Source organism: Paramormyrops kingsleyae, chromosome 1, assembly GCF_048594095.1.
Source record: "Paramormyrops kingsleyae isolate MSU_618 chromosome 1, PKINGS_0.4, whole genome shotgun sequence".
Taxonomy (NCBI): domain Eukaryota; kingdom Metazoa; phylum Chordata; class Actinopteri; order Osteoglossiformes; family Mormyridae; genus Paramormyrops; species Paramormyrops kingsleyae.
Genome location: NC_132797.1, coordinates 11,764,276 through 11,791,991, shown reverse-complemented (window position 1 = coordinate 11,791,991; position 27,716 = coordinate 11,764,276). Strand labels below are relative to the sequence as shown.

Below are 27,716 nucleotides of genomic sequence, written 5' to 3'. Positions count from 1 at the left end.
CAGTGCGAGTCTGCCAGGAAATAACAGTGCTTCATATTACACACACACACATACACACACACACACACACATACATATAAAACAAACACCCAATGAGTATGCTCACTATCATACCTGTCCGGAGCATGTCTCTGCTCTGAAAACCTCCGGAAGGCAAAAAACAAAACAAAACAAATGCTTTTAATTTCTTTAAATAAAATTAAGTTAAAAAATTTTTTTTCAGGCTATCTTTGGAAAGTCTCTTTGTAGGTATTTTTTCATGGTGGCCGTTTTCTAATTGTGGAAAAACTCATGAACACAAAGATAACAAACCACCCTTCAAAAACAAACACACACACACACACACACACACACACACACACACAGAGCAGGGATTCTTCATCAGCCCAGCATCTCACATTAAGTGGGCCATCACTATTAAAGTCCTGCACATTCACGTTAGCATTTGCCCTATAAACAAAAGCAGCTTTATAATGATTCTTTTTCAAAGTGTGTCAGGCAGCTCGACCACAATTCTCCACAGGCCCTCCATGCCGTTTTATGGGGACCCTCACACAGACCCCCAGAAAGTGACCTCCGGACCTTCATGGGAATGGATACATTATATATTTTACATTTTATTTATTCAGTAGGCTCCTTTATCCAAAGTGACACAGCCAGGCCCTGCAGCAATTGGCAGTTAAGGGCCTCACTCAGGGGCCCAATAGTGACATCACTCTGCCGACCCCAGGGTTTGAACCGGCGACCTCCAGATCACAGGCACAGGGTCCTAACCGGCTGAGCCAAACGACGGAAAAATTGTTAACGGCCCGGAGGTAGAGGGGTCGCCAAATCCATCTGAGAGGCTGACTGCATCGAGGCTGCCTTTGGCAAGACGAGGCCCCCAATCTGTCCCGCGTGGTAATGCGTTTGCAGGGGTGATTCCTGTCAATCTGCGGGCGCTCGTCAGACATCGCCGTTCCGAACTAGCAGAGGCTACCTGGCGCACCAGCAGAACAGCAAATGGACTGACAGATGGAGGGAAAAAATATGCGCGTGCGGAAAGATGGAGGCAGGGTAATTGGGCCGAGCGGTCATTGGCGGTAGAACTAAAAAGGTAGATCGAATCCGTGTTGAATCACTGGGCAAGTTTAGCGAGCGGGCTGTGGGAACGCACTGCGGCCATGAGCCGCTCCTGCCGCATGCTGAAATGCGAGAGTCCCTCCGCAGCGGCGCAAACGGGCCGCAGCGTTCGGGGCAAAATACAGCAAGGTGGAAACGCGAAAAAGAAACATGCATTTGACACGAGGAGGGGAGTAGTAGGGGCACAGGAATCCTGGCAGATTCATGCTGGGTCGAATACAAAAAGTTATATCGTTATATAATGTAAGTGGGCAGGAGGCCAAAGGTGACATTTTGTCAGGATTTCTAACTGTGCCCCTGAATATGAGAGGTGACCGCTGCATAAGATCAGCATGTGAGACCCCTGGAATAGGCATCCCAGTGCGAATCTGCACCCCCCCCCCCCCACCCCTCCATGCTTCCGGAAGTCAGGAAGGCGGTGTGCCCGTGCGGACTTGATCCCAACACATGCTCCCAGGGCCTCGCAGGGCCCCATTGGCAGGGGCCCAACAGAGAGCCCTGTCAGCAGGGGCCCATCAGAGAGCCCCTTCAGAGAGCCCCGTCAGAGAGCCCCGTCAGCAGGGGCCCATCAGAGAGCCCCTTCAGAGAGCCCCGTCAGAGAGCCCCGTCAGCAGGGGCCCATCAGAGAGCCCCTTCAGAGAGCCCCGTCAGCAGGGGCCCATCAGAGAGCCCCTTCAGAGAGCCCTGTCAGAGAGCCCCGTCAGCAGGGGCCCATCAGAGAGCCCCTTCAGAGAGCCCCGTCAGCAGGGGCCCGTCAGAGAGCCCCTTCAGGGAACCCCGTCAGCAGGGGCCTGTGAGAGAGCCCCTTCAGAGAGCCCCGTCAGCAGGGGCCCGTCAGAGAGCCCCTTCAGGGAGCCCTGTCAGCAGGGGCCCGTCAGAGAGCCCCTTCAGAGAGCCCCGTCAGAGAGCCCCTTCAGGGAGCCCCGTCAGCAGGGGCCCGTCAGAGAGTCCCTTCAGGGAGCCCCGTCAGCAGGGGCCCGTCAGAGAGCCCCTTCAGGGAGCCCCGTCAGCAGGGGCCCGTCAGAGAGCCCCTTCAGGGAGCCCCATCAGAGAGCCCCGTCATCAGCGGCTCGCATGACTCTCGGCCAGGCCCCCTGTTCTGTTCCTCAGTACGGTCGTGACACACTTACGCAACAGTTCACAGCGGGTGACCACAACGACGGAAGCGACACACTGACTTATTAGTGTGCTCTTGAGCCCCACGCACTGAAAAGGCACGGAGAACCATCTCATGCTGGCTATACTGATAAGGTTTCTTCGGGGTAAATTGGGTCTTGGGTACCAAGGTATGTGCCCCTGCTCTATGCCCTGCCTGTTTCCCTGAACGCCCCCCTGAACCCCCACACCCTGCCCCCCAAGCCTGTCTCAAAGGCCCAGCACTGTCCAGCAACAGGCCGGGTCACACATCCTCATTTTCTTTAACACATCACTGTACCGCCACTTCCTCTTCCCTCTCCCTGCAGAGCGTTCCTCATCCACCCTCAGTGCACACCAACGCCTCTCCTCAAATATGGGGCTTTGTGGAGCAGCATCCTCCACGCATGGTAGTATGTCCCACAGGGGTGCACCCTGCGATGGTATGTCCCACAGGGCTGTACTCTGTAATGGTATGTCCCACTGCAATGTACCCTGCTATAATATGTCCATGGGGGCATACCCTGCAGTAGAATGTCCCACAGGGGGTGTACCCTGTCGTGGGTCTATCCTCACTACTCAGGTGTGCATCACAGAATTCCTGCTTTGCCTGCTGTGTGTTTCCAGCACAAACCGATGACCTACATCATTTTCACGCCGTTTTCAGCAGGAGAATCGCCGTATTGTTAGGAGTTTGTGGCACCGACAGGCAGAACGTCTTTTCCTTGACACACACAGGCACATGTCTATGTGAAAGGCTGAGTTGCGCTGGGCTGCAGTCAAGAACTCAGGGTCAGTAGGAAATTGATTACTCAGTGATTTCCTCTAAAGCTATTGGAAAACACACAACTTGTTGACAGGTAGCAGCCATGACTAGATGGTTTTCTTCCCCTAATCCTCAGTCTTCCAGCATTCCCTGGTGAAGCCCCCCCCCCCCCCCGCAGTGTTTACTCTTATAATTATATCGCTGTGCGTCGAAGCCAGCCCAATCCCCTGCGGGCTCGTTTGCGCCTGTTTAATATCTCGTAGCGCAATCTCCAATGCTGAGTGCCACCTGGGCCAGGAGCTGCGTGGGACATCGGCGTTGCTCAATGACAAGCTCTGCCCCCCCCACCGGGCGCACAGTAGATATGGCGAGATGCGGCGAGATAGGCAGAAGGGGAAGTGGGGAAGCCACACGGCATCGCCCGCGAGTGCCGACCCCCGACCCGCACGTTGTGGTGGCGGGAAGCGTGTAGAGTTGCAAGCGGCAGGCGGGAGCAGGCTGCCTGATCCCAGGTACGCCGTCTGCGGATCCACATCCTCGCTCACATCCCCCCCCCCCCCCCCGTGTCAGTTGCCCGATTAGCCACTCGCTAGGAGCGGCCACATGGGATCACTGAGACAGGCAGCGGGCCCCCCCTCCTATGATACGGCCCTCCCCAGCAATACCAGGGCCTCATCACTGTGGCTGGGGACGCCCTCCCCCAAACCTCAACCCATGGAAACCTACACAACATGAGGGGGGGGGGGGGTAGTGTGTAACCTGTGCCGGTTACTCATTGAAGCATTTCCCTCAGAGTGTCAAGACCTCTACAGCTGACTATGGCAAACCACCCTCATCCACACACACTGTCTCACTGACTCTCACCCAGCCCAGAGTCCCATCTGAGTCCTTTACAGACTGTACCCTCTGTGTCCCTCAAAGTGTGTCCCATCCGAGTCCCTTACTGAGTGTCCCTTACAAAGAGTCCCATCAGAGTCCCTGATAGAATGTTCCTTACAGAGTGTCCCATCCGAGTCCCTTACTGAGTGTCCCTTACAAAGAGTCCCATCAGAGTCCCTGATAGAATGTTCCTTACAGAGTGTCCCATCCGACTCCCTTACTGAGTGTCCCTTACAAAGAGTCCTATCAGAGTCCCTGATAGAATGTTCCTTACAGAGTGTCCTATCCGACTCCCTTACTGAGTGTCCCTTACAAAGAGTCCCATCAGAGTCCCTGACAGCGACTCCTAGTGGGTAGTGGCTTCCTACCTCTTGCTGCTAATCAACCATGAAGATCATCACCTCGGGCACCGCTGTCATGTGGCCACTCCTGCGCTCCCCCGCTCTGCGTGATGCGAATGCCAAGCACACACAGATGCCCACACTGGCCCAGGGCGACACACATCTCTCCCAGAGTCCCTCCCCCACTCTTATCGGACCGCGACTTCTCTTTCCGTGCCGCTGCGGACGTGTTGACACAGCGCACAATCACACGTTTATTTCTTTTGTTGAGACGATACTTCCCCATTTAGCATCACATTCCTGGAGCCTTTTACAGTTGCCCACTTCCTCTTCTCATACTGTACATCTCAGGCCGTGGGCAGCCATCACTCCTGTCGCCTTCTGCCCTTATTGCCCCCGCTGTACGGCGCCCCCTTGGCTTTGCCCCTGGATCAGCTTGCACAGTTTCCACAGGAAGGCGAACTTGTTGTTGGTGCACAGGCCGCAATAGTGAACTGTAGCTGCCCGCCCCCCCCAGGCATTCACTATGAACTTTCCACAATTGCACCCAACATGCGTCATTCGGAGTGGCATTCCCAGCATGCAACAGTTCCAGAAATTACTATGAAGGGAACGCATGCTCTGGAAGGACACGTGCATTTCTAAAAGCCCTCACACACATACTCTAATACTGCACACACACAGCTTATTCAGCAGAAGCTTCCCATAGCGGAAAGGTACGGCTCCGGCATCAAACGCAGCCCCGCGCTGAGGCTGCACCGCAGACGGCCGGGGGTATCCCAGCATCCCCGCAACGGTTCCTTTGATCTGCTCATACTCGCTGTCAGCCTTTCCATTCTGATCTCCCTAATTGACCTCTAAAATGCAGAGTTTAAAGAAAAAAATGGCAAGAGAAAATTTAAATCATCAATTTAGTGTCACGTGCAATTATGGCGTGGAAGCGCAGAGCGTGGCCGGTCGCCCTATCGATGCAGGGCGGTGGGGTCGGACATGTCACTGCAGAAACATGTCCAGTACAAGCCTCCCCCCCACGGCCTACAAATGATGGCCCATGTGTTAAACGCACTCACGGTGAGAGGGGAAAAAAAACCCCCAATGGGGGAGCCAGGACCCAGAGCAGGAAGAGGAAAGGGCACCAATGACATGTTACAGAAGTTTCCAGAGTGTCCCGATCCATCAGTGAGAAGTTTCAGAGCATCATGCTTGAAATGTATACCTATTACCCAGAATGCAGTAATAGGAATGTAGGTGTGGCTCAGGTGAGGTTTCGCCTGATGTGTCAGGTGTGGGAGCGAGGGAAGAAAGGAGAGGATGAGGGGATGAGGGAAGGTCTGTATCATCTAAGAGGGAATGGGGGGGGGGGGGGGTAGAGAACTCCATTGGCACAGGAGAAGCTGCCCTCCACTCCACAGGTCCCAGATCAGTCACACGTACATGCAGCAGAGGTGACACATTGAGACGTTCTTTCTGTCCTGGGGGAACACGAACGGGGGCGGCAGGAACAACGGGAGAGGTGCACGGAGCAGTGCTGCATTTTCACACCCCCGGCGTGCCCACAGGTGGACCCGATACAAAGATCACGGTGACGGTGTAACACACGCACAGCCATGCTCAGTCGGGGGCTTACAGTAAACACAGATGCAGCGGCAAGGTGACAGGAGAGGGGCTGCAGCGAGGGGTCGGCAGCTTCGAGGGCTGTGGGCATAATGGGGGTTGGGGGGACGGGGCAGACAGAAGGCGGCATACAGATCTTCCTTTCCTCTCAAAGTGTTTACTCTAATCTGTCCCATCCTTCAATCTGATTGGTCAGATATTAAGTAGGCACTGACATAACAGGAAGTGAGACCAGTCCCAAGAAGACGGGGACGCCGGTGGACATTGTCTGGCCTGGATTCCATTCTGGAGCAGAGATCCGCTATTGAGAAAACCGATTCCTCCGCGACAGCCACCGAGTGGGTGGGGCTTTAAAGCCTTGGTGGGGGCGGGGGGGAAGGGGTCAGGACGCTATTCTCATTTATTTAAAGGGCAGTAGAGAGCATGGTGGTTACGGGCTGCGTTCAGACCCCCATGGAGGCTGCGCTCAGGCAGGGCGATTAACACGCTGTGCTAAAACACCTCCCTGTGTAAATGGGCAGGAAAAAAAAGCGCGGAGAGAGAAGCCAGTCGCTTTGGCCCGAGCCGTCCCGCAAGCGACTGAATGCGACTTTATTTATTTCATGGGAAATAAATAAATAAGTGCAGGGAACGCGGCGCTGCGTCACCGTGCATTACGGGCCGCCGGCATCGGCGGGAACGGCAAGACAATGACAGGCAGTGCGGGAAATATGGCATAATAAGAGAGGGCAGGCCGCTCCTCTCCGGACCGCACCACTCAATTACCCAGCAGGCTTTTAGTGCCACTCCGCCACACTAATGCAATTCACCGAGGACCCGTCTCCACTTAGAGACAAGCCGCGGCTCAAACGGGTGGCTTTGTGACTGTAATGCATGCAGAGGCTACAGGAAGGGTAATAAGGTCATTTGGATGCCGGAGCCATTAGGCTAATACCTCTCTCTCCGCTGCTCAAATGTACGAGTATCGAGGGGAGGGGGGGGGGGCGCGCGGGGGGGATGGGGGTAGAACGGGCGGGCCTTCTTACAGATCACTGGAGGCTTCTTCCCGTTCTCGAGTATCGGGTTTTCTCGGACGCTATTAATTATGGGGTTGTTTGCCGTACAAATACGAGCAAATAAATAATGACTATTAAATGGTGGAACATTCCCCGACCAGGGGCTGGGAGAACGAGCAAACCTGGGGGGACAAACCCGCAGTGACAATCCCAGGGTGACGATCCCACGGGAACGATCCCACTGTGACAATCCCAAGGTGACCAACCTTCGGTGACAATCCCCACTGTGACAATCCCATGGTGACGAACCCACGGGAACGATCCCACTGCGACAATCCCAAGGTGACCAACCATCGGTGACAATCCCCACTGTGACAATCCCATGGTGACGAACCCAGGGTGACAATCCTACGGTAGCCATCCCATGGTGATGATATGACAGTGACAGCGCCTCAGTGGTCACCGCCGGCTGCCAGACGATAAAACTCAGGCAAAAACACCACAGCAAATGCATTTCTGAATAACCCAGGGTGGAAAACTGGTATGAAAACCCCACAGGACACCCAAGGTGAGCGCCCCCTACAGGTGGAAACGGCAGAATCATGGTCCACAGAGCCCAAATAGGTTGAGTATGGTTCAGGTACGCATTTGCTAAACGAAGACGTCCAGGATATTCAGGGTAGGACAGCGTCTCCTTTGAAGTGTCCTCCATTAAACCCCAACTGAGCCTTGCGGGGGTCCCTCTGGGAGGGGGACTGGCAGCGACTGTAAGCCAGGCTCACTAAAATGGGGGGGTCTACACCTCCGAGCAGCTGAGGCAGGAAGACAGCAGCGGGGAGTCAGTGAGAGGCTGCACGGGGTGGGGGCGACTTTCATCTGGCCCCCTGTTCTCTGTACCCATTATTCACCCCCTCCGCCGCATTTAAAAACCCCGTTCATGCAGTGACAGCGCCGTCGGCCACAGGTGCTATCAGTCCATCGAGTTTCAGGAATAATAATTAAACATCGGATGATATAGACTACTCAAGATCAAATTCTGTTTGTTACGTGGCAGGAATCCATCCTGGATACGTACCTGAACCCACGGAGACCGGCGTTAACCCCCAGGATGGGTCCGTGGTAGAGCAGGCCGGCAGAGTTCGGCCATGATTCCGACCGCGTTGCCCTGGCAACACCACCTCACAAAGCACACATGCCTGTCGATCGACGAGCCATCAATAAAACAGCACAGGATGCTAAATATTGATATGGCCGTGCGCTTTGTGGGGGAGATTGAAGCAGGGTCGCTTGACTTTGCGTCGTTTGCGACACGCTAAGCGTTAAGTGTCTAATTAACTGAGGAAGTTGAGATGCTTTATAGAAGCTGGCTAATCAATTGCTGTCAAGCGCTAGAGTTTAGCATACGTTGCTATTAGAGTAAATCATGGATAATTTCATTAAAAAGCACCTAGTAGCTTCAGGTGTGGCTCCATCTTGGAGTTATTAAAGGTGTGAACATATCTTATGGTGTCAAGAAGGAATATCTGCATGCATGTCTACAAGCACACACACACACACACACACACACACAGCTCAGGCCCAACGCAGAGAGAGGTGGGCTGCCTCTCTCTCTCTGTATAATAAGAGATCTGTTAATTAACTAGCAGTACCGTGCTCCTGGCGCGGGGGGATCAAACGCAGGCGCTGGCCAGCGGGCTGCCTCAGCGTGCACATGAAATGCGCCGCGCTCTTTAAAGACTTCCTGTCATTAGCTGGGCCCTTGTCCGCTGGCAGGGCAGACCTCCTCTGTTCCTTCAGACAATGAGGATAATGACAGCAGATACAAAACAACCCCAGCAGGAACAAAGGAGCTCGCTATTTACCATACATAGCCAGGAGGAGGAGAGCCCCGCTCCACTCGGAGTGTCCGTCCCCGTGGGGGTGCGAGTGCGTGAGTGCGTACGTGAGTGTGCGCGTGTGGGAACACGCGGCTGGGTGCGTCTCGGTGCGCTGGTGCTTCTGGGCTGTGCTCCCTGTGTGAATTTCGATGTGTTCTCTGCACTTGGGAAACAGGAGGATGCTACTAAACACAGCGTCACAACCTCCATGGTTGCCACCATCCGAGTGGATACATTACCCAGAATCCTCATCGTAGCCCCCAAAATGCCGATTGGTCCATATGGCTTCATGCTGCCATCCCAAACCCCAATGAAATGCACAAAGCGCCCGCATGTCCCCCTCCTGTCTCCAGCCCCCACCCCCCAAAACCCACAAGTCAGCATGGGGGGTCACACACACAAAGGAAAAAGCAGCTGCGATTATTGACGACCACATGAGTGTTAATTAAATTACAGGTAGATAACTAAATGCATGATCTTATTTCAGGACGGTGAGCTGGCTGTCCTTGCCATTCATTTGGGACGCCTTGGGGACAGAGGTGACAACGGGCAGCCCGCCACCACGCTCCCCCCATGAGTGAACCCCACCCCCTACCGAGAATTACCCAGAATACCCTAACCTGATCCAGACACCAATACACACCCTCTCACAAACACTGAGAGGTGACTCCTCACAGTAGGGACCCTCAGCAAACACAACCTGTCACCAAAGCCATTCCACACACACACACACGCACACACTAAAATCATATAAATATGAATACTGAGGTTCTCTCCTGTTCTCAAAGGAAGGAAAGCCGAGCTCATGCCCAACGCTGGGGTCCATTGTTCTGAGGGCACTCAGCTGAGCCCGTCATTAATGTAATTACAATGTATTAAAGCCTAATGTTAGGAGTATTAACTTTAACAAGGCCCAGAGCAAGCATCGCTAACTGTCTGCTGGTTGGGGGGGGGGGGGGCAGAGAAAACCCCAGCTTCAGGTTTAGATTCAATATTACTAGAGGATAAAGATGTGGTTTTGGGAACGTGGGGGAACCCAGTCTACTCGCAGGAGTCAGAGAGAGCATGGGGCTCTCTCTGCCAGCCACAGCAGGCCACGCCCACTCTTACCTCTTACCAGCTGCGTCAAATCAGATGGCTGGTGGGCCAGTCGAAGCCCAGGAAGCCCCGTCCCCCAGCACACTAGCAGCACCCCGATTAGCAGTCCATGGCAAGGGGGGGGGGGGGGGCTTCGTGGCACAGGCAGATGTTCTGAAGACGCAGACCCCGCAGGTGGGGGTGAGAAACAAGATGGCTGTGTGTGTGTATGTGTATGTGTGTGTGTGTGTATGTGTGTATATGTGTGTGTGTGTGTGTGTGTGTGTGTGTGTGTGTGTGTGTGTCAGGCCCCCAGTTGGGTTGAAAAGCTGACACACCTGCACACACATGCCATTATATCTCTCCGGAACCTTCTCACTGACTCTCAGCCACCACAGTGAACTAATCCCCAACCTCACCAAGGAGCAGGCTGAGTAAAACAACAATAGTGATTAAAAGTTAGAAAATAAGTTACAAAACACACACAAAAAAATCTTTGCACGACTGATTTCTCGGTTCAGCAAAGCACCAGAGACAGTGTGACAGCGTTAAGCCTGACAGAACAGACAGCGCTCAGCCAAAGGTCCGGGCTGACTTGTGATTGGGGGGAGGAGGTTCTGTAATAACACACCACACTTTCTATGGTTAGAAAACCTACTAATGAAAAGTCTGCATTGGTACCAGACCAGATAATCTTCTGCACTTACTTGTAAATCTCATTGAAGGCGATAAGGTAGTGATTTGTCTAACTGTAAAAGAGCGATTTTCTCTTAAATCCTAAATCTCCAAGTCAAAGAAACTCAGATCATAGGAAATTCCTGAAGGCTCCTCAAAGCCAGGGTGCAATATGGGAGAAAGAAGATCCTTAATGATACCCGCACAGCTGGTGGTGCTCAGGAGAGACCCCAGCACCACCAGGAGAGACCCCAGCACCACCAGGAGAGACCCCAGCACCACCAGGAGAGACCATCATGCAGTGCAGCAGTGCCACCCTCCAGTATTTGGTTTTGTGTTTGGGTCTGTTGGGGAATGCTTTGCAGTTTGAAAGTGAAGAGCCCCCCCCAGCAAAGACGCTGAAGTGGCAGCTACCCCCCCCCCCCTCCCAGAAGGCCAACTTAAAAACACCTGCGGAGGAGGCTTTGTACCAGAACTGAGCCATTGTACTCCCTTCCTGCAGAATCAGAACCAAGATCCAGGTTGGTATGCTGTCTTCAGTGAGATGAACTACAGGCACAGGGAAGGGGGGGCAGACTTGCTTCAGTGCTTCTCAGCTCCCTGAACAACCCCCCCCCCCGCCCACCCTCAGGCCTGAACGGCAGCCCCAAAAGCAGCAGATCTGTCGCCCTGGCCCGCCCCTCCGCCTCGCCGTCCACGTCCACCCCCCCTTCCCTCTCGCCCTCCCCTCCCCTCCCTCCCACACTCGGTCCATCTGTCTTTCTCCTTCTCCCTGTCATTTCCCCCGTGCTGCTAAATGATCACGACTGTGTTTTCCGCTCACACCGGGAGAGGCTCCTCGCAGTCACATGCTGATTAACGCAGCCGGACGTCCCCTTGGGCACGTTTCAGTCCTCCAACATGGTTAAGAGCATCCCCGGGCCGGCGTGTCACAGGGCCCTTTTTGGGACACGAGCCGGCGACCTTCTGTTGGCAAGTTCAGCTCCCCAGCCGCCACATCCACAGACACAAAACCCAGCGGGACTCTCTCACCGCATGCACACGCTTGCTTCACTGGCCCTCTCTCTGCCAGGATAGGGGCCCTGAGCCATCAATCTGGGGAGCGGCGCCCTCGATTGGATGTTCGCGGACCAATGAGGGTCCCCACCTGACCCCTCCTTTAGCAGTAAGGGCGCCAGTTTTCACGCGCTGTCCTTTCACCACTGTCATCTGCTCCTCGCTCTGCTACGTGAGAATCGCAGAGTCAGAAGTGCGAGAGGCTCACTGGAATTCTGCGCTAAGCTACACGCACACTGCGCAGAAGTACTCAAACACACACTGCGTGTGAAATTAAACACACACTGCAAAAAACTCTTAAAACTGACACACAGTGCAACATTAAACACACACTCTCTACGCAAAGCTCCTCAAAAGCACACTGCAAATTGAAACACACTCTTTGAAAAGCTATTCAAACAAACTGAAACGTGGATGGAGACAGAGGCACTAAACACATGCACAGACAGACAGACACAAACATACACAAAGACACTCACACAGACACACACACACATGGAGTAACGCATCGACAGCGGGTCCCCGTCCCTGGGGTCACACCGGCCGTGTGTCGTGGCCAGTCTCCGGGCTCTCGGCGCGCCCTCAGCGCAGCACAGCCGTTGCGTGGACGCGGTCGGCGGCTGCGTGATGACAGGATGCTCCTCGCTGTGTTTATTAATGAGCCGTTTCCGTGGCGGCGGCGGCATCCTCGCCTCGCCCCCGCATCACATCGGCGCTGGCCTCAGCCACGGCGACATGCTCTCAGCTTGTCCCCCCCCCCCCCCAACCCCCCCACTGCATCAAAGCGGGGTTCGCATTTAAACATGCGCTCACCTGCCGCACTCAAGCCCCTCTAACAGTCGGCAGCCGCGATCGCCACGGAAACTGACCTCAGCTCTCCGGAGACGGAGCAGCATCACAGGCGAATGTCACAGCGTCACCGAGCCGCCGCCCCTCCGGGTCACTGCACCTGTGTGTCACACCTCCCCGCTCCACTTACCCACATCAAACCCTCATCACCTCATCATTCTGAACTTTCGCTTGCGAGTCGACTCTCAAAATGAATGACCGTTTCTTTTATTTTTAACTTAGGAAAAACTCAAACCATAATGTTTGCATAACTTCATTTAAATCTTTCCATACCACATTTACCCACCTGCTTGTTTACTGGCTCAAATCAGCTGACAGTTTAAGGTAAAAGCTTTCAGTCTGCGCCCGGAACATTCTGATCGATGGCCCGCTCCTCACAGATTGCGGCCAACGGTCACGCACCGCTTCCTATGGGTGATATTTTAGATATTTTATTTTTGACTTATCAAAATCATGCTGATCTTTTTTAAAGGTCCAGAATAGTGCCGGAGTCTGCCGATCGCAGGCAGCTGAGGCCCTGCTCAGCCAGCGTAGATCTGCATACGGCATGCAGAGCTGCATTAAGCAGGTATGGCCTAGCCGCAGCTGGATCGGCCTGGCATCTCTATGATGCTATTCATGTCTGTGTCATTGTCATATCGCAGTTTCCAGCGCGTCCCTCCAATTTGCATAACTACTCATTACAAAACACAAACGTGCGAGCACGCGCACATACACACAAACACACGTACACACAAATACATGGACAAACAGACACACGTCCATCAGCACGTTGGGCTGAAAGGGGAGGAGCTAGAGGGGCGGGGCCAAGACGACCATCAAAGGTCCATCCACGACGGACCTCATTATGCCTCAAATCCCACTCCGTTTCATTTCTAAACGCTTTCTTCCTCAACCACCCGCCCCCCCCCCCCCACAAAAAACCCCACCCCCCCCCGACCCCCCGAGAAAGCATGTCAGATGTAAACAAAGCCATTGCCAAGGCCCTAATTAAATACATGAGCTGTATTAACATAACCTGAAAGCCCCGGCCAATTCTCTCCCTCTTTTTTTTTTCTGCCCCCCCCCTTATTTTTTTTTTGTTATTATGATCCAACCAGTGCTTCCCATTGTGGGCAGTGTAATTACCATCAGGACCCAGAGCCCGGGCCTTTGATATGGAAATGGACGCTCACTACCAGCCCCTGCATCCCCATGCCCCCCCCCCCGTACCCCCCCGTCCCTCGGACCGTCTCCAGCATGCATTTCAAAAACGCTCGTCAACACCTGACAGCGAGGGCAGCCCTGCCCGTGTGCCTGCGCGCGTGTGTGTGTGTGTGTGTGTGTGTGTGTGATGCACGTTTGATACAGAGGAGGAGCTGGGTGGTTTGGGGTTCACCAGGGGGGTGGTCATGGTACAGTAGGACCTGCAGATTGTTGGGGGGGGGGGAGGGGACAGAGGACAATCTGTCATGTACAGTAACGGCTCTGTTGTCACATGACTCACTGCCCGGCCTTAATTATTAATTGCACTTGTCGACTGCCATTAATTCCTCTTTAGCATCCCTGTCTGGCATAATTAGACAGAGCGCGTCCTGCTGCTTCCTCCGGCGCATGGCCGCAATGCCGTCCCACGCCTAAGAGCCGGACCCCCAAAAGTGCACCTGCCCACCTCCCTGCATCACTCTGCAAGTGCCGCTGGGATGCTGGGACCCACTCCCGTAAGGCACCTAATACAGGGGCCTCTGCAATCATAAAGGGTATTTACGCTATTTACGCAAGATTAAAACAAAGGGCCTCGTTAAACTTGTCATTAAACTTGTTCGGTCCGTCTGCACCCTGTGCTATTGTCCCCCCATTTTCCTAAATAACAGATTGCCGTTAACGCATCCACTTCATTAAAAATGCAAAATATTTACCCAAAGAAATATAACAGTTACTAACGCCAAATGGAGCTAATCAAAAAGATAAAAACGAGGCTCACACCCTTAACAGGAGCATCAGCCTCATCCTAGTGGGAGGGGGGATAAGGAATGAAACACAGTTGTCATTGACAGCCGGCTCTTGCTAGGTGTTCATGGGTGGGGGTTGGGCTGACAAAGTGGAGATGGGTGAAACGAGAGTGTAGTTACGCAAATCAAACTATGATGACAACAGCGGCAGCCAGAGTGAGGGACGTTGTCACCGACAAAGACGATTCAGCTGAGGAGTAATTAAGGGCCCTGTACCCACTTCTAATTGGCCGCACAGGCGACGGTGACAAGGACATGCCCCCCCCCCCCCCCCCCCAACCCTAGAGATAGGTGGAGAACGACCCAGGCTGGGTTTTTCCCCTGTGATTCCGTCCCGCACAGCTGAGCAAGGATCGGATCGGGGGTGGGGGGGGCAGGAACTGAGGGGGGGAGGGGGGGCGGACGGCGACGGATCAGAGGGGAGTCCAGATGGACGCGGAAGCCCACAGTGTCCCCACACCCTCACGCGTCATATGTTGTCCCATCTGCGCTGTCACCATGTGCTGCCGTTAACCCAGCCGCTGCTCGAACGGGAGGCACGGCAACCATACACCCCCCCCCCAGGTAAACACCACCCAAACGACACACAGGTGACACGGGCGGTGCGCTGGGTCAGCTGTCCGCAGACCCTCGTCCTCCCCACGCTCCTGCCCTCCATTCCTAACTCGCGGCTTCGCTCTCGTGCCGTCTGGGAAGCGATGGAGGAGATGGGGGTGCCTTCCTACGCTCGCGACCGAGCGCCTCCCCCCCAGCAAAAGCGTCTCGCAAAACTCAAAGCGGGCAGGAGGAGAAGGAAGTTTAATTCCCTGTAGCGTTCCTCTTTCGACGGGTCAGAGTTGCTAGGCACCAGCAAATAAAACATCACCATGGATGATGGATTTCAGCCACGCCACTGTCCTCCAATCAAACTGAGTCTCTGATACCAAATTCACACGCCAGTGGTCTTACAGAATCCCCTTTGCCACTGCGTCCAGCGCTGAGCTCTTAATTTCACATTAAGACAGCAAAAAACAAGTTTAAAAAGTCACATAGAAAAATCTCGTCCTCCTCTTCTCTCATAGCTCCAACTGCTTCATAAACACCAAACACCATAGGTTATATGTTTACATTGTGTTACTCGTCCCCTGAGTGTTATTCTGAAAACGGAGCCACAGATGAATAGGAAGAATAATTTTGGGGTAGGGGGTAGTTCTGACCCACTCCTGAGTATTTCTTCAAACGATCAGCTATTGTGCAACAATTAGTCTTGCTAATTGCTAAGTTTTGTTGTTTTAATGAGCCTAATTGCCTGGAATACAGGCAGAGAGGAGGGGGGGAGACCTGGAAGATAATGACGCTACCTGTTCTCCTTTGTTCTACAGGATAGAGCCCTCGAGAGGAAGGAATTACATCACCCCACCGGAGGCGAGAGCCCGATTAAGGAGAGAAATATCGTCTAGACTCTACGGGAGAGAGAATGAAAGAATTCTCACCTGAGATTAATAAAGCAAGCATTGAGTATCCTCTCTTCAACAGACCTCCATTTGTGAGCATCTTGTTCAATGTCAATATGTTTAAAGAGAATTTTTACTTCTCTACCACGTGTTCTACTGTGTTACAATCTGTCCATCTTAGTAGACCAGCACCAACGGGTAAATCACCCAGCTCCCGCTACCGCCCAAGGCTAACAGTGAACGTTGTCTTCAAAAGACTGGCAGGTATTACTGGTGGCTTTCAGCTTCCTGGCTGGGTGATGCCTGGCTTTTATTGACCCCTGGAGTATCTCTGGCCTGGATTCTGTGATGGTCAGATACCAGCGGAGCATTCATCACCGAGCGGCTGCTTGACCACTTCCTTGACCCGCTTTTTCCCCCTTATCTCCCGGGGACGCCGCCGCTTCCCAAAAACGGCCTCATTTACATCGCTTGAGCTTAATAGCTGCGGTCATCACATTGTCCTATGGTGACCCCAACTTAGTATAAAATTGGATCAGGTTGCCTGATTGTAATCTGCTCACGTGTTTATGCTACATGAGTCTGTGCTATAGTCATGGTACAACCTGCAACATCAAACAAATCCTCCTCATTCGAGAATTACATAAGACAGGTCCACTCCATCCAGACACGATCGCGCATTCATTAACCTCTCACATGGCAATGCTGAGGTACCCGTAGCATTTGGCCGTTTAAAACCTGAACCCCTGGATAACCACTACCATCGCCTTGGTACAACACCAACGGAACAAACGGAACCAGGCTCTGGGTCAGCTGATAGAATCAGTAACACATCTAGCATATTTGCCACCCAAAAACCATAACAACTGTAAACTGTGGAGTTTCTTGCATCCACACGATTGTGCCACAACTCCTTTAGCTTCCAGCTGGCGCTGTCTGTGTAATTTTTTAGTCTGAAGGGGTTTTGTTCTTCACTAGGAGGGTATATTCTTCTTTACTGATCTCTCACTGAGGTCTTTACAGCCAAGGACCAAGATGAAGAAATGTGTGCATCTGTGTGTATCTGTAGGGGTAAGATTGGGTTCTGCAAGTGAGTATATCTATGTGAAAGGGTGTGCAATAGTGTGTTTATCTGCTGTAGTTAGTCCCTATAAGACTGATTGCCCCCCCCCCCAACACACACACAATACTCCCATATTCTGGAGAAGGCTAATCGAAGATGGGAAGTGAGCTGTATATCAGTTGTGAAGGTCAAAGAGTCATTGTGTCTACAACAACCTCAAACAACTTCTGAGGCACGGCACAGGAAGCAGCACCATCAGTCAGGCCCTCGAACCCGGGCTCCACGGCACAGATCCTACAGAGAAGCAGAATGAGAGCTGGAAACCAGCAAGTTGCAAGCCCCTCAGCTGAGCGCTGAAGCCATATGTGATATAGCACAATGTCCCGTGAAGCGTGCAGGCCTGTCCCTCTGACAGAGCCGGGGGGGGCGGGGCCTTTTGTTGGGGGGTCAGCTCCCAGGGTTTGGCCGTGTGGCACACTCAGCTGTGGGCTACACATGCTACTATTCTGAAACTAAATCGATCCAAACACTGAAATCCCTATGGCGCGATTGTCAATGTCCCTCAACTGACACCAGCAACAATGTCCATGTCTGACCACTGTGCTCTAACCCTATTCAGTAACCTATACAACTTTACCTCGAGCCTGTTTACCAATTAGCTTATCATACGTGCACATAAGCCTAACTTATACAGCTTCCACCTTCCTGATCTACTCAAACCATCATAACCCCAAGTCCTTCTCGTATAGAACGTCCCTCAAACTTGACACCTCAGCTTTTGAGTTTTTGATCCAGTACTTCTGGCCCACTCTCACCCTCATCATTTTCTGATGGCCCTCATCACTTGTCTGAAGCTTTATCCTTATGGGGACATTCCTTAGTTATTCATCAGACCGTCACAAACTAACTGGTCTGCTTACCTACAAGAGGCCCTCTTAGTGCTTCACTTTGGACCAAAGACCCATTGGTGGGCAGAAGGTGCCGGAAGGAGAGGGGACATCATGGAAGGTGACCAGGGGGAGGGAGGTGAGGACGGCAGCTGGTCCCTGAGCACAGGGGGGGGGGGGGGGGCGTGTTCTCTTGCCTGCCCGCACACGCGGTGAAAGAACCTCGTTTGTAAAACGGTGGACGAGTCACCTAACAGTCGCCTGGAGCCAAAGTGACCACGCCCAGCTTGAAGGGTCATGTGACACCCCTAACAGGGATCCACCCACCCCCTGCCCTCCCCCAGGTCCCACTTACACACACACGCAGACACGTCCGTGCAGACCAACTCCATTTATTACTATTTAAAAAGGTCACCGTTTTCTCTGGCTAAGCGCCCTGCGCCATTGATAATTTTATGCATAAACAAATGGCAAATTTGTGGCACATAAATATGTATTAGCAATTAATAATGTCCTCCACGTCGCGGGTAATGCCAGGTGCATGCGAAAGCGGCAGTGGAGCTGGTGGCTTTGTGTCTGCCTGGCTCTCCACAGCCGCCCCACAATGGGGACACAAAGGCCACTTGCAGCATGGTGGCTGGTGCCATGCTTCAGGTCGTGGCCCCGGAGATGTACTATCAGCTCTGGGGGAGGGGGGGAGCAGAGGAAACCTTAAGATTTTTTTTTTTGCATGAATCTTACTAATATCTGAGGGTAAACATGACCCCCTGCACACAGAGGAGCGAGAGGACAAACGGCAGCAGCTTGGACCAGGGATCGACACGGCAAACTCATCGACAGCCATTTTGATTTTGCGGTTTTTGCCGCAGATATATTTGTCTGTGTACAGACAGGCTGATGATGTGGCTGGTCGCAACAATTTAGAAAGGAGACTGGTGTCAGGTGAGGTCGGAGATTGTTTGTACAGATTTCAAAGTTTGTGGAAGAGTCGGCGGGGGTTTGGGGGGACATTAGGGGGCGCTAGTGAGCATTGGAAAGGGTGTGGAAGCCACCTGTTCTTCCTCAGCTATGGTGTTTCCACTGGAGTTTTACCAACAATCTGGGTCAAACTGCAGCTCCCTCCTACAGCATCCATACACACACACACAAGCACGCACGTGTAGGGTAAACATATCCTTATGGGGACCGCTCATTCATTTCAATGGGAAAAATGCTAATGCTAACTATGACACACACGCGCACACACACGCACACACACATGCACACACGCACACACACACGCACACACACACACACACACACACACACATACACACACGCACACACACACACACACACACACACTCCCTCCCAGTCTCAGAGCAAGGTGAGAGCAGGGGGACACGGCAGGTTAATAAGGTCCCTTAATGGGCCTCGGATAAACACTGCCATTGTGACAAATTGGCCCATCTCGTATCATAACGGCGCTGCTCCGCGCCGAACAAGACAGAAGGCGGCTTCCCAGCGGCGGCGGAGAGAGACGGAGAAGCCGGTATCCCGTCAGGAACATCTCCCTAATCACGCCTGTAATCCTCCTATTCATTTCATCAGCGTGGCACTACTGTTAATCAAAAAACAACACATCTGTCTATTCATTCCATCTCTAATACAATGATAATTATCAGCCAATCTGCTAATCACGGCCAATGCAATCAAAAGGGTATTCGGGGCTACATCTGTTCTACTGCCGTGACCCTCCCCCCCCACTGAAAAAAAGCCCCCCTCCTAGCTCACTTGTGGGGAGGATTGTAACCACAGCCTCCTGTGTGCAGCTGCAGGGCCGTAGACCTGAAAACAGTGACAGGACCTCCCCCCCCCTTGCCCCGTTCCGGCTTGAAAGGCTTATTGTTCGCTGAGGTGGTCTCTGCCCCCCCACCCCCCAACAGACAGACACATGCATCACACACCCCACTGCAGCAGTCCTAATCACAAGCCCCGACCCATGCACACTGGTAAATATTTATCTGAGATGTAAACGGCGTGCCGCGTGATTCAGCGACATGCTTTTCCTTCCTGGCTAATGACGATGTTTAGTCTTGAGGTCGGGAGGGTGTGTGCTACAACCTCCCCCCTCCCTCCACTTGTCTGAAGCTTTATTCTGCTCCCCCACAAAGATTCAGGGACACGGCAACTTGGACAAGAGAGCCGCAATTAGCATCTGAGTTTGCAACGAGATTGGAATCATCGACTCTGTGCTGTGACCTTTTACTGATCTGACTACTCATCTCAGTCACAGCACTTGCACTATTGGAGAGTCATCTCAATTCAGACATTTGGACTACAAGAGATTTGTCTCAGTCCCAGTACTTAGACTACAGGAGAGTCACCTAAGTCCTGGCACTTGTTCTACAGGAGAGTCACCTAAGTCCCAGTGCTGAGACTATTGAAGAGTCATCTCAGTCCCAGTACTCATGCTACAGGAGTTATCTCAGTCCTGGTGCTGAGACTATAGGAGAGTCATCACAGTCCCAGTGCTCACGCTACAGGGGAGTCACTTCAGTCCCAGTGCTCATGCTACAGGAGTTATCTCAGTCCTGGTGCTGAGACTATAGGAGTATTGTTATAGTCACAGTGCTTGGGCTACAGAAGAATTGTCTCAATCCTAGCATTCTGACTACAGGAGAATCGTCTCAGTTCCAACACTCGGACTACAGGAGAGTCATCTCAGTCACAGCACTCTGACTGCAAGAAAGTTGCCTTAGTCCTGGTGCTGAGAGTGTCATCTCGGCACTCAGACTACCGAAGAGTCATCTCAGTCCCAGGACTCTGACTACAGGAGAGTAGTCTCAGTCCAAGTGATCAGACTATGGAAGAGCCATCTCAGTCCCAGCACTCAGACAACAGGAGAGTCGTCTCAGTCCTGGCGCTCGGACTACAGGAGAGTCATCTCAGTCCCAGCATTCTGATTACAGAAGAGTCATCTCAGTCACAGCACTCTGGCTACAAGAAAGTTGCCTTAGTCCTGGTGCTGAGACTATAAGAGAGTTATCTTAGTCCCAGCACTCAGACTACAGGAGAGTCATCTCAGTCCTGGCACTCGGACTATGGGAGAGTCGTCTCAGTCTGAGCACTCCTTGTCCTGAGACTACAGGAGAATCAACTCATTCCCAGTGCTCAGATTACAGGAAAATCATCCCAGCCCCAACACTTTGACTACAGGAACGTCATCTAAGTCCCAGTGTTCTGACTATGGGAGAGTCGTCTCAGTCCCAGTGTTCAGACTACAGGAGAGTCGTCTCACTCTCAGTGCTGAGACTATAGAATCATAACAGTCCTATAACTCAGACCACAGGAGAGTCACCTCAGTTCTAGTACTCTGATTCTACAGGAGAGTCATCAGTACTGGGGCTCAGACTATACAATGTCTTCAGTCATTCAGCTCAGACACATTAACCTCTGCAGACTATACCCAACAATACAATCAGTGTCTCCCGCTGAGCCTTCAGTGCAGAGAAGCCAGCCTGTGCTCTGTCTGAGGCTAACATAGTATGGCTAGTGGGTGTTAATAAAACTCAACCCCATGTGAACACACACACGCTGGCATGCTGGCATGTGGGGACTCTCCATTCATTTCTATGGGGAAAAGTCAAACCCCAACATGATGACCTTAACCCCCACCCAGCCCTAACCTTAACCATAAGTAACCAAACAAAATACAAGACTTTTGGCATTTTTTAATTGCATTCACAGATCTTTGTGGAAACCAAAAAAATGGTCCCCTCAATGTAATATAAACATAACCCCCCCACACACACACACACACACCGTCTCACCACAGCTTCTTGGCTCCTGTAAAGCCCCCCACCCCCCAGTATAGCCTTGGAATAAAGCTCTGCCCCTTCCCTCATTATACCTGTGGAGGGGGGGGGGGGGGGTGCAGGGGCATGGATGGGGAAAAAGTCAGATAACTGGGCAGATGGGTATCAGTGCTAAATAGCTTAAGTGGAGTTAAAAATGGAAGAAAAAAAAGAGACAGCAAACAACATCACGTCTCTCCCAAAGACGCTGAATCACCAGACCGAGGCGGCCAAACCACAGCCCTCACCACAGACCATAAAAACAGCAGGCAGGCCTTCAGAGCTTCTGTACCGGCAGTCGGTGGTGCAGGCAGGCCGTTCACGGTACATTAATAACCCACACACTCCGTGTCTTCATTTACCGTTAAAAAGGGAGGCAAAGGTCAATTAGGGGGGCGGGGCTGCAGTAACAATTTCCAGTCCTTTCTCTAACTGGAAGGTTTTGTTTGGTTTGGCTCCTTTTACCAGTGAAGTTTTTGCCGCTGCGGCCACAACAACAAACTGAGGAGCATGCGATTCGCCAACCGATCAGCCAATCAAACCCCGAAGAGGTGAAGAGATGGATTACAGGAGAGTCTTCCCGGATATCCAAAAGTATCCTGTGAGCAGCCAGTGGTGCCACCCCCCCCTCAGGACAAAGGCGTCCAATGTGGCTCCCCAAGTTTACAGGGTGGGCTAGTGTTAAGGGATAAGCATCGCATGTTAGCGTAGCACATGCTGCACGCGGGCGGGTTATAATGGGAGAACGGGGGTGGGGGTGGGGGGGGTGTAATGGGGAGCAGAACGTGTGTGTTTCCCTAGTGTCTGCGTGCAGCTGCTATGCGACATATAGCCCTATTAATAGGACAGACGGGGCCCAGTCGGCAGGGGCCAAAGCACAGAGCAGAGTCACGCTGCCGGGGCCCTGAGGACCCCCATTGTGTGCCGTGTTGTTTTTGAGAGCTTTATTGGCCCAGCAGCCTGAGCTGACCCCTCCCCAGTCAAAGGCCCCCTTTGTCTGCGGCAAGGACACGGGAGACAGTGTGTCAGCCTGACACACGCATACGCACACGCACGCACACGCACACGCACGCACACACACGTACACATTTCATTACCTCTCTGTGCAGAGTCTTCACACTAAAGAGATCAATGATTCCTAAGACTTCGTTTTAAAAGTAGAACTCTGCCCTCCTCACCGGGATGTCCTCCTGGGCTCAGTTAGCCCGGGTTTACTCTTTATTTCCAGGATTAAGTCATCACAAGGTTACAGGAACACAATCGTGGGGAGCAAGGGGAGCACACACACACACACACACACACACACACAAACACACAGAGTTCATATATTCCAATTATAGGGACTCCATTCATTTCTATTGTCACTGATCCCAACATGGGATCCCAACATGACAACTGTAACCCCTACCCAGCCCTAACCTTAGCCATGAGTAACCAAACAAAACACAAGACTTTGGGCTATATTCAGTTTTTTGATAGCATTCACAGATTTTTATCAAATAAATGCCATACACACAGACAGACAGACACACACACACACACACACGCTCGTAAGCTCTGACTTAAGCAGATCAGGGAAGTGAGGGGTGGGGGGTGTAATAAGTTGTCACTATAAGCCAAGCACGGAAAAAAGGGACTTAAAAAGTGCTTAACATGCATCAGAGATGTGTTACAGTGCTGGGGTATCCAGGGTATTACACACACACACACACACACGCACACACACACACACACACGCACACACACTCTAGTCAGGGTCTGACTGCTGACGCAGGGATAGGAGAGGGGGTGACCGTGGCGGAGGGGGGGCTGTAGATAGGAGCATGGCCCCCCACATGTGACTAGTTGCTTCGCCTTCAGCCAGCCTGCATGCGGCCATTAGCCGGGGGGGGGGGGAGACACACTTAAAGTCAGCTGGAGTCAGGGGGGCAGGAGGACACATCCCTTATGCCGGCCACCCAAATCATTTGCCTCGGTGGGGCACTTAAACACCCCCTCTGTCAATTTCAACCCCTCCAATGACTCTCTCCATCACCAGTGACATCACAGATCCCAAATCGTAACCCCCCTATACCCGCTCCTATACCCGCTCCTATACTTCCCAACACCAGTGAAATGACCACCCCCAAGAACAGAGAATGAGAGGCCAGCAGGACTGTCCCGTGTCCCGCTATGGACCGCTATGGACCGCTCACCGATCCGCGGGTAAATCCCAGTCCCATGTCTCATTGTCTGACGGACCACACCGGAAACAGTGAGGAGGAGCGAGAGACGTGTCCGGGACGGCAGCGATGACAAAGGGGCAGGGCAGAGACATTCCTGGTATGTGGCCATGTGTTCCCGTCATGGGGGGTGGGGGGGGCTTGCACAAAGACGGCATTTGTGTGGGAATTAACGGCCAGATGTTACCGCCGCTATCCTAATAAGCTAAAAGGTTGCAAATGACTAACCACTGGAAAAAAAATATGTAATCGAAAATAAAGACTGAACTGATTTGAACTACCCCCTCCCCGCCCAGCCCCCCAAAAGAGTCACATGAGCGGCACCAACTGTCCGTCCCCATTCTGTAGCTTTACGAACCAGCCGGCGAGCTTCAATTACCGGTGAAAATTTCCACCTTAAACAATAAACAGGGCTTGGTTCAGACCCAAACGGGCCCTTTGAACCTGAATCCCTGCAATGAGCACAGTGATATTTCAGATCCTGCACCACACCAGGCCAACAGAACCTTCAGCCGGGCTAATCGGTTTAATTACTTCCACTACCTGGTAAAACATTGGCACAACGTGAGGGGTGCTTAGAATCGTCTAGAAAAGCACTGGGCCCGATGTATATTCATGAGTTAAAACAGCCCCTGATCCACTCCCCTAAGCCACACTTGTGCTGAACACATATGCACACAAACTCCCGCGAACGCACTCGCTGTGGATTACCGCTTACAGAATAAAATGAAGCTAAATTACCGACGGGGCGGCCTGGAGTGTTCCGGAACCGGGCCGGTACAATAACATTATTCCAACATCACCATGACCACTTGAGGGAGAACCCCCCCCCACATGCCCCCGCCACTCTAAAAGAGTGGGCTCATTTCCACTTGATCTGGACATGGAGTGATATGTCAATACTGACCTGAGACTGGGATTTCCATCACACCCTCCCATGCCTCTACAGCCCACACAAAGCCCCCTCTCTCAAACACACTCACATATCCAAACACATGACACTTCCTCCATCGCTAATCCACACCTTCTCTCTCTGGGACGGGAACGCGCTTCACATGCATGTGGCCTCTACCTCCTTACATTTGCCAGTCACTTTTATTCAAACCTACTTCCCTCTGAGTTTCAGGCACGATGACCTCCTACCTGGGCCTTAACCCTACAGCCTACAGGTTGCCAATCATCACTGTTACCCCTGCATGCAAACCTTGCTGAAGGGGGGGGGCGAGCTGAGCCCAGATTTACGGTGCTGCCGGGGCTGTGTCGCCTCGCCCGTTTAGGGAGCTCTGCGCGCTTGTTTACACGTCGGCCCCCATAAATCCCCCCCCCTTCAAACAGTGTGCCGGCCGCTGCTTGATTATACCTCTTGTCTCACAAGGATGCAATAAAAATTCCTTGGCAGCGGCCGGCTGCTCCGCTGGCCCTCGTCCGCAGGCCGCCCAGCGCCTCCTCATCCTTTCCTTTTCTTCTCCTCCTACTTGCTCCTTTCCATGACTTCCATCTTCCTGGTCTCTACTCTTGCCAACCAGCTTCTACCCACCACACACCGACACACACACACACACACACAGCTAGACAGACTCAGACAGACACACCGACACACACACACACACACACACAGCTAGACAGACTCAGACAGACACACCGACACACAAACACACACACACAGCTAGACAGACTCAGACAGACACACCGACACACACACACACACACACACACAGCTAGACAGACTCAGACAGACACACTGACACACACACACACACACCGACACACACACACACAGCTAGACATACTCAGACAGACACACTGACACACAAACACACACACACACACAGCTAGACAGACTCAGATAGACACACTGACACAGACACACACACACACACAGCTAGACAGACTCAGACAGACACACCGACACACACACACACACACACACAGCTAGACAGACTCAGACGGACACACCGACACACCGACACACACACACACAGCTAGACAGACTCAGACAGACACACCGACACACACACACACACACACACACACACAGCTAGACAGACTCAGACAGACACACCGACACACACACACACACACACACACACACACAGCTAGACAGACTCAGACGGACACACCGACACACACACACACACACAGCTAGACAGACTCAGACAGACACACCGACACACACACACACACACACACAGCTAGACAGACTCAGACAGACACACTGACACACACACACACACACCGACACACACACACACAGCTAGACATACTCAGACAGACACACTGACACACAAACACACACACACACACAGCTAGACAGACTCAGATAGACACACTGACACAGACACACACACACACACAGCTAGACAGACTCAGACAGACAGACCGACACACACACACACACAGCTAGACAGACTCAGACAGACACACACACACAGCTAGACAGACTCAGACAGACACACCGACACACACACACACACCGACACACACACACACAGCTAGACAGACTCAGACAGACACACTGACACACACACACACACACCGACACACACACACACACACACACACAGCTAGACAGACTCAGACAGACACACTGACACGCACACACACACACACACACACAGCTAGACAGACTCAGATAGACACACTGAGACACACACACACACACACACACACACACACAGCTAGACAGACTCAGACAGACACACCGACACACACACACACACGCAGCTAGACAGACTCAGACAGACACACACACACACAGCTAGACAGACTCAGACAGACACACCGACACACACACAAAGGCACACACCCTGATAGACACACTGACAGACAGACACACAGACATACACACAATCAGGCAAACACACTGACAGATACATACAGACACAGCAGACAAGGGGGGGGGGGGGGGGGGACCTGTCACTGTGAGCATCACGAGGACAAAACACACCAGCGCCTCTCCGAGAAGAGTGAGGGCAGTACCCATGTCAGTGTGTCCTCCCAAAGAGACAGCAAGATTTGCTCCAAGGCACCTCAATAGAATGTTACCTGTGTTACAATCAGTCAGAGGTGTTGACTATGGTTACTGTGGGGAACAAGCAGCGGCCAGACGCAGACCCTTAAAAATCATGCAGGCAAAGCGGCAACTGTCGAACCCCCCCGACCCGACACCACCAGAACGCAACGTTTAAATCTCAGATTTGGAGAGCGGGTTTTTTGCCTGTTGACCTCATCCTTCCAGTCCTGAGACACTGTCCCCCAGCACAATTCCACAATTTCTGTGGTGTGTATTTATATCCGGGGGGGTGGAGCGGTCACAAGACACGGAATCAATACCGCCTTCCCTGTACACCAGCATCTCCAGGTAACACTTCAAACATGAGGCCCAGCCAACCACATAACCCTAATTCTCCAGAAAGCATGCTGACCAGTGACCAGCAGAGGGCGTGACGGTGAAGGAAACAGCACACTGCTCCACGCTGCGCATCCTGCACTTAATCGCATTAATTCCACCGCAGCGAGGTAACAAACACTCAGAAAACCTGATTAATTTCACAAGAGGATTACACCCCATAGGAAATAATGAAAAGGGAAGGGAGACGGGAAAAAATGACATAAAAGGGATTAATCAAGTATATTTGATCCAGAAATAGCAAAGTAATCCAGGTATAATTCAAGTGGAACAGTATCAGTGATCAGTCAGATGTGTAACATTTCTGTTATACCGTACAGCTGTTTGGCGAGGGGAGGAGTTGCTCTGATTCTGAGCCCGCGGGGCTCAACCCAAAACAGGCGACCCAAACACACCAGAACCACCAGAATGGCTCAAGTCAGCACTTTGGCTTCAAGCCCCTGCTTGCCTGTCTTGCTGGCTCAGTTAAATTCCTGTTTCTGGGTTTCCA

At 52.5% G+C, this 27,716-nt stretch overlaps 1 protein-coding gene across 2 annotated transcripts in view; it reads right to left on the bottom strand.

The window, feature by feature from the left end:
* The window catches only part of sox5 (SRY-box transcription factor 5), a 153,288-nt gene that overhangs the window by 111,349 nt on the left and 14,223 nt on the right, over positions 1 to 27,716 (bottom strand). Inside the window, exon 1 of one of the 2 annotated variants that reach the window (XM_072709598.1) lies at positions 4,270 to 4,303. The exons of the other annotated variant lie outside the window; for it this stretch is intronic. The gene's annotated coding sequence lies outside the window, so the exon portion shown is untranslated. Of the gene's footprint in view, positions 1 to 4,269; positions 4,304 to 27,716 lie in introns of those variants that run through there. 2 annotated transcript variants of the gene reach the window in all.